Source organism: Pseudorasbora parva, chromosome 9, assembly GCF_024679245.1.
Source record: "Pseudorasbora parva isolate DD20220531a chromosome 9, ASM2467924v1, whole genome shotgun sequence".
Classification (NCBI taxonomy): domain Eukaryota; kingdom Metazoa; phylum Chordata; class Actinopteri; order Cypriniformes; family Gobionidae; genus Pseudorasbora; species Pseudorasbora parva.
This window is the reverse complement of record NC_090180.1, coordinates 5595166-5607405: the sequence shown is the minus strand read 5'-3', so window position 1 is coordinate 5607405 and position 12240 is coordinate 5595166. Positions and strand designations below refer to the sequence as shown.

Genomic DNA, 12240 nt, shown 5'->3' with positions numbered 1-12240 from the left:
TTAGGAATTACATCATGTACATTATTAATTGAAAATGGCCATATTTGCATCACTGGATGTTATGGTTGGTTGTTTAACATTTCTATTTGCTATTTAAGTCTTACCTCACTCTCTTTTAATGCTTAATTGACACCTACTTTGATTTGATTGGCCATCTCAATTCTTTTGACATGGATGAGTGCTGTTAATTAGACTGCTAAGGCAGACCAGATTAAAAATGTAACTTTTAAACCCTTTTGTCATCCAAAAATCATACAGAGTGCTGAGTAATGGAGTGCAGCAGAGCAGTGCAAGAAATTCAAATATTGGGTTAATTGAGGTAAAAAAGTTGAGAAAACTTAAAAGTTTAAGGCAACCAGCTGCAGAACATTTTTGCGTTTTCTCAACTTAGGGTCAAATAGTTATCTCAACCTTTTTCATGAAAAAACTTTAAAAGCTGAATTTGTCATACAAAACATAAGTTGGATTTTTTACAGTGTAGATTCATTGAGTGAAATCATTTAATTAGATTTCACAGCATTTCTATTATGACATCTTCAATTAATATATGCAAATTTTAACATGCCTGTATATAATAATATAGAAATATAGTAAATATACTGCTTTGCTTGTCATTTAATTATTCAACTGAATTATCAAATTTTATTTAAAATATTTAATTTAGTTTTGTTTACATTATTAGCCAATTTAAATATATTATTAAGAATGATATTTTATATATAATTCTTATTAATATATTTTAATTGGTTAAAAACTGGTCAGTTTATCCCATATCCCATTCTAATCCAACCTAATCTTACCCCTCTTTTAATAATATATTGTTTGCGGTAACAACTAAATTAGCAAATGTTTATTACCGGTATTTATTTATTTATTTCCTACACAGTGGCTGATGACATGAACATGCCAAACATAGGCTATATCTAAATATGTTACAGTTTAAAAACAAATCCACATATCTTTCCCGCATGCTTCATGGTAACATTTCTTCTATTCGATTTAGTTACTTACCATTAGTCAGATCCTCGGCTCACTCCAAAATTCTCTTGATCTCCAGACGTATTATTGGGGGGAAAAAGTCTGTTTAATGAGTCGGTGAGTTGTTCACTTCAGAACTGAGTCCGATTTACGGCGATCCAGTTCGATTCGAGATCTAATCATTTAACGATTCACTAACACTATTTGAACGACGACATGCAGGGCATGAGACACAAACGTTTTGTGGACGTTTAGGATTTGCTTTAATAACTTTATCTAACCAGCAGTGAGGCTCATAAAACCAACGGTAGGCCCCACTGATCGGACTGAATGTTCAGAGAATTATCGCGGAGATACAGACAGAGCGCCGAGCGGCCCGGACCAGCACGAGGTCGAGGTTTGAGAATCTGTCCACGTACATTTATCATGTATTTATGACTGATATTTTCTTCAATTGGAGTTTGTCGTTGTTAACAATGTTGAATGGTACGGCGTGTAGCCTACGTTGTGTTTGTGGACAGCCATGTTAATGTTCATCAGAGGTTTTGGACTGCCACTGCAGCTTGATGCAAACGTGTCACCTTTCAGGACCAAAAATAGGCTAAGTCTTAATTGTGATTCTGTAGAGAAGAAATCGCGATGAATAAATGTAACAGGTGCGATACAGTTTTGAGTCTTGTAATGAAATGAGTTTAATCGATGGCGCTTATCCTTTAATATTTGTTTAGCACAAGTTAAAACTAACCAAAATTCTCTGGCAAATCCTTTCATTATAATGTAGGCTAAATAAGAGATTAACTGTGCAGTATAAAAGCTTTCACTTGAGCTCAGTTGGACTAAAGGCTGAAGAAGATCTCTTTTCTCACTTTAGTCCGAGAGTCACTCATGAAATTGCTATGATTTTGACAAGCCTATATCAAAATATACCTTTGTATTAAAGAATTAGTTCATTTAAAAATTAAATATTCCTGATATTTTACACACCCCATCTCCTCCAATATGTTCATGTCTTTCTTCAGTCTAAAATTAAGTTTTAGGAAAAGTTTTAGGAAAACATTCCAGTATTTTTCTCCACATCATAGCGTAGCACCGCAAGATGAGCAATTTAGTTTAAAAAGTAGCCTATATATATTTATTTTAAATTATTATTATTATTTATTTTTAAAAATGACAGATCATTCCGCCATATAAGACCCTATTCCTTGTCTCGGAGAGTGCAGAACCTCTGAAGCACTTTTGAAACTGCATTGATTTGGACCTTCAACATTTTTGTTGCCATGTGAAGCAAAATCCTGGACAGTTTTCCTCAACAAATGTAATTTTTTTTTGATTGAAGAAAGGCATGAACACATTTCATTTTGAAGTGAATTAATCCTTTAATTGCTATAGTGTAAATGCAGACTAGACCTGCAACATAACTTCTGTTTACATAAAGACATAAAGTCGGTTTTGGCTAGTGATGGGGAGTCGACTCCAAAAGAGTCGATTCCTCGACTCTGAATAGCCCCAGAGTTGGGGTCGACTCCAGTACAGGAATCGACTCTTGGTGTGGACTCTGTTGCTGTGTCCGAAATTGCTCTTGTTCACTGAATCTCTCATCTAAAGTGCATGGCAGTTGAGTGCACTATAAGCAAGGAATAAAATGAAGCGATCCGCGAGGTAATACACTGACGTAGGCCTAATACACCGTGTCAGAGAGCTGTCGTATTAGAAATAGAAAACAATCACAGCGACTTTAGTTTGTAATTATAGGCTTCCTCCATGCTAGCTTTAGTTTAATTGATGTTAATTGAGTATAGATTTTGTTTCCCATGGTTAATGTGTTCATTAAACTAATAAATCATAAAAATATCAAGAAGAAACGTATCAATAGTGTGCATTATTTTATGCATAGTATATTTAACTCACCTTTTAAGACAATGATCATGTGCGTTCACTCGACATCTTTTTTCGTGACTTTTCCTATGTAAAATGATGTATTGGCAGTAGAGACAGAAATGTTTATAGCCAAGAAAGTCATCGCTTAATATGATTAATTTGGACGGCCACATTAAAAGTGTGCGGTTTTAATAAGAGGATTTTAGAACTTTGTGTCATCAATTTAAGTGTTTAAAAACACCAATTTTGTCTGATTTCTAACCCTGTTTTGATGTAAAGTAATTGGAGTCGAGGAGTCGATTCCATAGTCTCCCATAGTGGGAGTCGGGAATCGGAGTCGACTCCAAAAAACCTGGAATTGAACACCCCTAGTGTTGGCTGAATACGGTTATAGCAGCTTCTACAGTTAAAGGGGTGGTTCTGAGGTTTTTTTGTAGGCTTGGTTGTGTTTATGAGGCGCAGTATAACATGTCTTAATACTTCTTTTTTTATTTTTTTAAACACCTTATTTTTCTTATATTTTCCCTTTATTCCGCACCGCTGTCTCCACTGTCCTTTGAACGGCTCGTTTGCTTCCTGCTTCTATGAAGCTCATCACTCCGAAAAACACAATGGTCTTAGATTGGTTAGATGGCCAAATGTAGTTTCCTGTATTTTTATTGGCTGAAGTGCCAAGCACAGGTTGCCGGAAACGCCTGCAGTCACATCTGCGGAGACTAGCAAGGGTTTATGATGTCACCAAACCAGGAAGAAGCTTGTTGTAGTCCAATCCGGCCGTTTTTGTAGGCAATAAACTGCCATAACTTTAAAGGTTTCATGGCATGGGTTGTTTTATTTTTTTATAATGTTTCCTGGGGTGTACTTATATTGATATAATGGTTTTTACATAAAAAAATGTCATAATTTAGAAATAAAAGGCATTTTTTCTATACTGATATTAGCCCTCAGTTTAGAATGCTCTGTTTCTGCAAGTTTATTTTGTTTGTATCTGAGAGCTCTGAATAAACACGAGTGAACTTTGCTGCTTTCACCACAGCTAACAACAAACACGACATCGACATGAATACAGTAAGAGCTTTAGGTGAGCATAATGAGCAGCGATTTAGAAAGAAAGTCAGTATGAACTTGAATGATTAGCTACACATCAGAACTCACTGATCCAAGATCAGGCATTAATGAACACTGTTACTCACTGATTGTGGTGGTGCTGTTGAATCCGTATGGTAAAGCCTGTGCTGCTGACATTCACTGATAAAACTAACTCCTTTCTCTACTAATTCGTTGGGTGGGGAAAACAGGGGAAGGGGCGGTAACCTTTCCTGGTATGACGTCATAACAGGAGAATTCAAGATCAGCTCGTCTGAGCTCTCATTTTCTCAAAGGCAGAGAAAGACAGCCTGAACTCGTTTTATACTGATCAAAATTTCTAGCTACTTGGGGACAACATTCAGGCTAGGGGAACTCATATTAATGTTGAAAAACCTCATAAAATAAAACTTTCATGCCATGGGACCTTTAAAAGACAATATCTCCGTTTGCATTGAACTTTCAGCGCTGTAACTTTGTAGATATTGTTTATGCTCAGGCAGCAACATTACACACTAAAGTTAAAAAAGTGAAATCCAAGCAACCACCCCTTTAAAAAACCTAGAAATATTAGATTTAAAAAAAAAAAAAGATTATTCAATAGTACATTTCATTATTAGCATTATTAATTAACTAACTTGATTTCTTGTGTTTTGAAGTTTTACAATAGTTAAAGTCCCCCTGTAGTCAATCATTTTATCCCGTAAACTCATCTTTAATCTTCTTTGATCACTTTTATACTGGAGGAAAATACTGGAGGTTTGCCACAGAGTTGTCCCTGTCCCTGCCACCTGTACGCAACCGAATGCTTCAAGCGCCTCCATGCTCGCAAAACACGCTTTTTAAAAACTTTTAAACAGGAAATTACGGAATTTTTCCATACATTTTCCCAGCGGGTCTATTCGAACGGGATTAGTATTATCCGAGGTAATTTTTCTGGACCTTTTTACAGAAGTTAAAAGTCTCAGTAATCTTTACTGACTTTGTCCGTAATTAGATGTCACGGAGATGGCACATTCAGAGGGGACTAAAATCACAGAGAACCTCTGGTAATAATTATTTTACCCCATCTCCCCATGTTAAACTAATCCTGTTCAAACAGGGCTTAGGAAAAGGCCAAAGTTTCGATTGGCAAGAAAATAGAATTTACACAATGCATTCACACAGCAGTTACAGTGCTATGAGAGTAATGTTTAGTTTAATTGCATATTGAAATATGAAATTATTTTAAAATGGAATTATACTATATATATATATATATATTTGAAACTAGTCATAGCCTTAATTAATCATTAGTCTTTAAACGATTCATTCAGGAAGCATTAGTGTTGCTCGGGAGATGCACAGCTGTTTTGCTATGGCTTTGTTTGGAACTATTTTCGTTGGTGAAATATAAAAAAAAAGTACATGATTGACTAATTATATTTCACAATATTAACTTCTTGTTTATTGATCTGTATAAAATGAATATTGTGCAAAAAACAGCACTCTTGTTTGTGTGCTTAATTATACTATATTAGAAGACAAAAGCTCAAAGGCATTTTGCCCCTATATCTGGAATTTTAGGGGCATTATAACTGCCTTCTTCTAATAGTGTTATTTTGTTTTGTTTTGTTTTGCAAACGGAGTGACATACTCAACAATACCTTGAGTATTGAGTGACATCTCACACATCATTAAAAAAAAGTAGTGTTTTGCATGAAAAAATATATAATGTGGAAAACCACAGCTGCTGTCAGATCCAATACAGTTAGCTTCATCTTTCAACATGTTTCTTTCAACTCTCCATTACACTGTGCCTCACTGACAAAACAAAATGCTCTGCACAAACATAATCTAGGGCAGCGCGATTAATCGAAATAAAACTCAAATTGTGAAACTTTTCTTTTTATTATAATTTTTAAAAAGAAAATCACTTTATAACGTTAGTCGAGTATTTGAAATAACTTCCATTTGGGATGCTTATCACAGAATGAGGCAAACATTCTGCAGTATTGTAATGCTATGTCGATTAGCATTGCATTATAAATATAATTTTATTATGAAAATACCCAAGATGGCCTGATCTTCTTTTTATTCAGCAACACTTTTTTTGTCTCACACCACACTATTTTGGGTAAAAATATGAAAAATAATAATTCCATCTAAAAAAAAGGTTACATCACACTGATGTAAGTTCAAGTGCTTGTTTGAAAAAATAAGAAGTTTGGTTTTAGTTAGTTATTTGATGCTATAAAATGGTCGTGTGACATCATGATTGACAGCTAAGATTAACTGCTTCTCTGAGTAAAGTAGTCACTGAGGCACCAACTGATTTTTTTTCAGGGTTTTGGAAAGAGATTGGAGATTTAACTCTAATTTCTACATCTACATAACTGTTTTATTTCACGATTTGTTCTGCAGTAAACTGTATTAACCGATTCTGCTGGAATGTGGTCAGGGCCTGGATACCGCAGCTCCACTTCATGCTCGCTACTGCGCAAACCTGGGCTCCAAGATGTCAGTGCCATATTTGGACATTGGACACTTCTCTACAATAGAAGAGAGTGAAGGTGTGTTGTCCATATTTTTTTACAGTCAATGGTTTGGCTAGATGTTGAAACGTTCAATAAATGTAGCATTATTATGTTTTACAGCTACAAAACATTAGATATTTACGAATCTTTCATATCATAAAGATATCTTTTTTTCCCTTTCATTGATATGACAATTTAATACAAAAGTGTCGAAGCATTAATGCCACGATTTTAATATTCATAAATAGGAATGCGTACAAATTTGTTCATACATAAATAATTTAAGTGTTAGGGCTGTAAATAGGTAAATATTTCACATTTTAGTGCTGTCAATAAAAAAATACTGTTTTAGTTTGTATGAAAATGTAAATGTACGTGAGGTAGAACTACACTCTTTGTAAAAATACACACACATTCTCATGAGAGCACGTTTGAAGGCTGTAAAGTTTGTCATGTATGAAAACATTAATATTGACCATGAATGTTGTCTTAGCATAACTTTCAAGTGTTAATCCTTTCATGGAGTGAAACATGCCTGTAAGGCATTATGGAATCAAAGAATGAGCGCAGCCCACAGCAGCAGAAGGGGAGAGAGCAACATATACCGGGGGATCTGAAGCTCACTTGGACTTCTTGGTGGAGCACACAAATCTACAACACATTTTTTTTGCTATCAGACAAGACTAAGATGTTAAAGTTTTAACAGAGAACAGATACCCTATGTGGATTTAGAAGACACTTTAGAGCATTTCACATCTATGCAAATTCTCTATTCAAGGTTTTTTTGTAATGGAAAAAGATTCTTTAGATTTTTTTCACACAGACAAAAATGCATGGTTCTCCACTGAAAAGTTCTTTAGGGTTCTTCTATGGCATCGCTGTGAAAAAAAACCTTTTGGAGCCTTTATTTTTAAGAGATTGGTACCTTTTTGCCATTTTTAGGGCTTAACACCTTTATTTACTATTCACATTAATAATGCTAACCATATTGGCATTCAGCTCGGAAATAGATTTGAAAAACTGAATGATTGAAGGAAACTACGTTGATCTGGCAGTTCAGACTGAAAATTAGATGTAAATATAGGTGAATTAGAGGGATTATTTTTCACTTAAATTGTTAATCAGGATGTATTTAAGGAAATTCATTAGTCTGACATTTACCTGAAATAAACTAAATGTCTGTTGGCAGGTGTTGCCACACAAGTCATAGCAAGTGACAAAGCAGCTCACTGAATATTCAGGAGTTGTGGCATGTCATTTCAGTCTGATTAATTTAATATCCTCTTCATTTAACTTTATATTTAATACATTATTTATGACCAGTTCAAATGCTGAGACTTTATATTAAGCAGCATAGTTATTTATTTATGCCCCTAGGGAGATTTGAATTTGCATGGGTTTGTCCAGGGTTTGCAAAAACAATATTGGACTGCCTCATGTTTGCAATTAGGGTTGATGAATTGATTTTCTTAGCTGATTTTCTTCTCTCTTTTTCTTAATTTACACAGAGGTGAATTGTTTTCATGAAGAAAAATTCATTGGTTTATTTAAGTGTAGGGTATTTTATAACACAATCCTGTAATATCCCTTGTTGAGGTTGTCTGATATGTGCCATTCTCCAGTGAGTGGGTTATTTGTCCATCTGCCAGGCTGATTCATGTTGTGGTACCATGAGTCGTAAAATAAGAATGACATACATGAACATAACCAGATTGACAAGCAGACATATGACAGGATGATGCATGCAGGATATAGTGACAGGGCTATCTCATCTGTTATGGACAAGGGCCACCGCTCCACCAGAAGGGCATGTTTAATTTTATTTTAATGTCTGAAATTAATAATTGGGAATATTTCAATCAAGACAACAAAGTAGTTTTGGCATTTTAATGAAAATGGCAATGCTAACATACTTAGTGGACTAGATCTGCTACGCTGCTACAGAGCAAGTATGGACTTGCTACTGTCTATAGATACACAGAAACACAACAAATTTGTAGATTGTTTATTGTGTCCATTGCCTTTTGTTTGCTCTGTCTGCACTGTGATGCATTGGGTAACACACATACTGGCAAGACATGAGCTGTTTTGTTCCCAACAAGGCAGGCTCGGTTCTGGGAGGTATTCCAGAAAGCAGGTTATGCAATTTATCTGAGTAAGTTTACTCTGAGCAAAAGTTTCTGTTCCTACAATGTTAGTGGATAACCTCAAGTTTCTGTTCCTACAATGTTAGTGGATAACCTCAAGTTTTAGTTTCAAAAATCTTAGGAAACTTTCAGGGTCTGCAAGTAGCCATAGCAACTTTATTCTCTGAACATAACCTGCTTACTTCAAAGCCCTATTGATGAAGCTCCAGTGGGTGTGACTGCTTTTGCATAATGTATATAAGCACAATAATACAGAATTAATTTTGTACTCTTTTTTTTGGCATTGGGATGTTTTCTATAGAACGTATTCTAATAAAAATACATGTGATACAGCTTGTCTTACAAGAAATGTGGAACAAAAATGGCTAAACAAAAAACCTTGTACAGCCATATTATCTTTGATAATTGATTTATTAAAGATAAGATTAAGATTGCACTACTGCCCTTGAAACTATCTAATAAGAACGATTTTGCCATTAAACAAAAGAAGAAAGCAGTGTGGCCCGACTGCGTTTAACTCCACATTTAGACATACACTCTCAGACTTCCCTAAGCACTTGCCCTGGGGGAAATTACAAAGTCCATTCAACTTCAAGTGGGTAAGGGAAGATTGTTTGGACAGACCTTCGACAACTTAATTTTGGTAAAGGGAGTGAGTCTACTCAATATTTACAATTCAGGCAGATCCATAGACCACAATGCAACACGATGGTGACGTCACAGCAAATCTAGTTTAATTCACCCCCACACAACTAGTGTATTATATTGGAGTTAATTTGACATTTATCCGCATGATTCTTGTAGTAACCTTAACCTGACTATTTTATTGTATTGTTATCATTTTCTTTTTAATTTGTATTTATTCCAACAAGCATAAATACAGATCATGCTAACATGATCATGCATAGCTTTTACATCTTTGACGTCATTGATTTGGAGTTGTGCGACAGCCAATCACTGTTTGCACATTCTATAGAAATGAATGAAAAGTGTTGTAAACTCTATCATACCTGTTGCACAATTGACTTTTCTAAGGAAACAGTATTTTTTTTTTTTTGGTGTAAATGCTAAAAATTGATCAATACGAAATTAATGTTTAAGAGCAAAACTTTTGAATATTAGCCCATGGGCTGTCGATTCGTCAAATGATAAGCTATCTCCTAACAAAAGCATTTTATTTAGTGTAGTAAACCTTCTCCATTGACCTTATATATATATATATATATATAAAGGCTCTTGTCTCCTTCTCTGTGTACCACTGCGTTAGTAAGCGTTAAGGTTTTATCGGCTTGCAAAAGGTTGCATGCTTGAATTCAAGTGGCTTTGATTAAAAAAAATTGGACGTGAACACGGCCTTTGCGTCCGTTTCCATGGTGACTCCTGGATTCGGTGCTCGGATGAGACTGAGAATGTCTTTATGTGGTCATCGTTAACTCTTAGTTACATTCTCTGGGTTGACTGAACTTACTCCAGACCATGGGTTTGGAACCTGCATACCTCGGGTTAGCAAGACTGGGTTAATCAACAGAAAGTTCAGGGTATATGTGACGGTAAGTTAACCTTACTTTCTGGAATACCGCCCTGGCCAGTGTCATGTGCTGATTCCATTCCCCATCTTCCTTATTTTTTCCTATCTCCTCTTTATTGTCTTATAAGGCTATACATTTTTCAACCAGAGCATTTTGATTTTCATGTTTTTGTGACTCAGCTATGCCCAGCTGTTACCATAGACAAATACTGTCATTAATCCACATATATCATGTCATTAATTTGCAGTTTTTATTCCGTCGACAGCTTTAGATGTACCAACATGTTTTCCAGCTATTAAAAAACTTGCGCAGTGAAGACGGCTAAAAATGCATGATCAAAACAATCTATTTGTCTACCCACCCACAGCCCAGCCTCCTTATCCCCCGACTCGCTGCATAGACCCACTCCTCCAACAGTGAAGTAATTAGAAAGGAGGCTTGTCACACATTAGCATAATTAATAAGAAAAACATACCCAGCCTTAACAGTCAGAACACTGTATGGTGCTTATGAATTCTTGGTTATGCTGAAACAGACAGTCCATCATCAACATGTGGAACTGGCAGGAAATTAAAGTTAAATCCTGGTGCCCTTTAAATGCAAAAGAGATTAGCATGACACATGATTTGCATATTCTACATTCCAGGATGTTTTACGGCTAAAAAAACAAAACAAATAAGACGTGCATGTATACACTGGTGGTCAGCCACAACAGTAAAACCACTGACAGGGGAAGTGAATGTAATGTGATTATATTGTTACAATAGTGCTTGTCACAGGGTGGTATATATTAGGCAGCAAGTGAGCAGTCAGTTCTTGAATTTCATATGTTGGAACCTGGAAAAATGGTTAAGAAAAAAGTGTGACTCTGACAATGGGCTAAATAGTAATGACTGAGTATCTTTAAAACAGCAAGACCTGTGGGGTGTTCCCAGTATGCAATGATTAGCCTTACAAAATGCGAGGAAGGAAAAATGTTGAACTGGCGTCAGGGTCGCTGTCTCCCAAGGCTCACTGATGCATAAAAAGGCACAGCTTGCCTGTTTAGTCGGATCTCAAAATTGCCGAAAGACTGAATGCTGCCCATGATCGAATTTCTCCAGATCATTCAAATTCCCAGGTCCATGTTGGAGCACTTTTCAGAACTCATTTTCTATTTCCCCTGAGTTTAGGTCAGGAGACGGCCATGGGATGGCCATGTTTGTTTTGGGTCATTGTCCTGATAGAAGATCCAACCACGGCCCATTATACGATTTCTAGTCAGGTTTTGATGTTATTATTTATTTATAAATCTGTTGGTATTTGATAGAAACCATGATGCCATGCATCTGAACATAATGTCCAAGGACCAACGTCCCACAACATTATAGATTTAGCAGTATATTAGGCTATTTAACCATGACAGCAAACCCATCTTATGGGTTTGCTACCAAAAAGCTTCTTTTTTAAATTCATCTTTTTCTTTTTTGTCTTTTTTTTAGATTCTGAGCATAGAACCTGCTCCCATGTGAAGTTCCAGCAGTGTTTGGCGACTGAATATGGTTAGTTTTGGATGAGAGCAGAGGATTTTTCATCTTGAAGCCCTCCCAAGAGTCCCAAACAACTTGTGATGTAGGTGATGCTTGATTTTCTTTCTTTTTTCTTTTTTTACTGACCCCAAGACTCAACTTGGAAAGTCTTTTTCCATTCAAACTATCTAAAATAACTATCCTTCACAGTCCACCCCATACATTTAGACAAGATAGACATGTCTACCTTTATGTAGATTCATAACTTTGGAAATTTCAAATTATTGCCCTGATTGTGGAAATGGAAATTCTCAATGCTTTAGCTATTTTCTTACAGCGTTTTTATTTTACTTTTATTGTGCTCAACAATCTTTTGCCGGACATCAGAACTATATTCTTTAGTTTAACCTATTGTTATGGATAATTTAGGGAATTTGGCCTTTTGGTAACCGCCTGTGAAACAGAAAGTTGAACCATTTTATTCGAATTTGTAGGGGTACCGATAATGTATTGGAGAAAAACATATGAGAGTCTGCATTTTTTTAATCAAAAAAAGTTAAAAACAGTAATATTATGACTTTTTAAAATTCTATTTTAA

The 12240-nt window shown here is 35.5% G+C and overlaps 1 long non-coding RNA gene across 1 annotated transcript in view; it reads left to right on the top strand.

The window, feature by feature from the left end:
- The first annotated feature begins 1079 nt into the window (after positions 1-1079).
- The window catches only part of LOC137089436 (uncharacterized), a 29410-nt gene continuing 18249 nt past the window's right edge, over positions 1080-12240 (top strand). Inside the window, exons 1-3 of the long non-coding RNA XR_010907686.1 lie at positions 1080-1375; positions 6346-6494; positions 11616-11745. This is a non-coding gene — a long non-coding RNA (uncharacterized lncRNA). The remainder of the gene's footprint in view (positions 1376-6345; positions 6495-11615; positions 11746-12240) is intronic.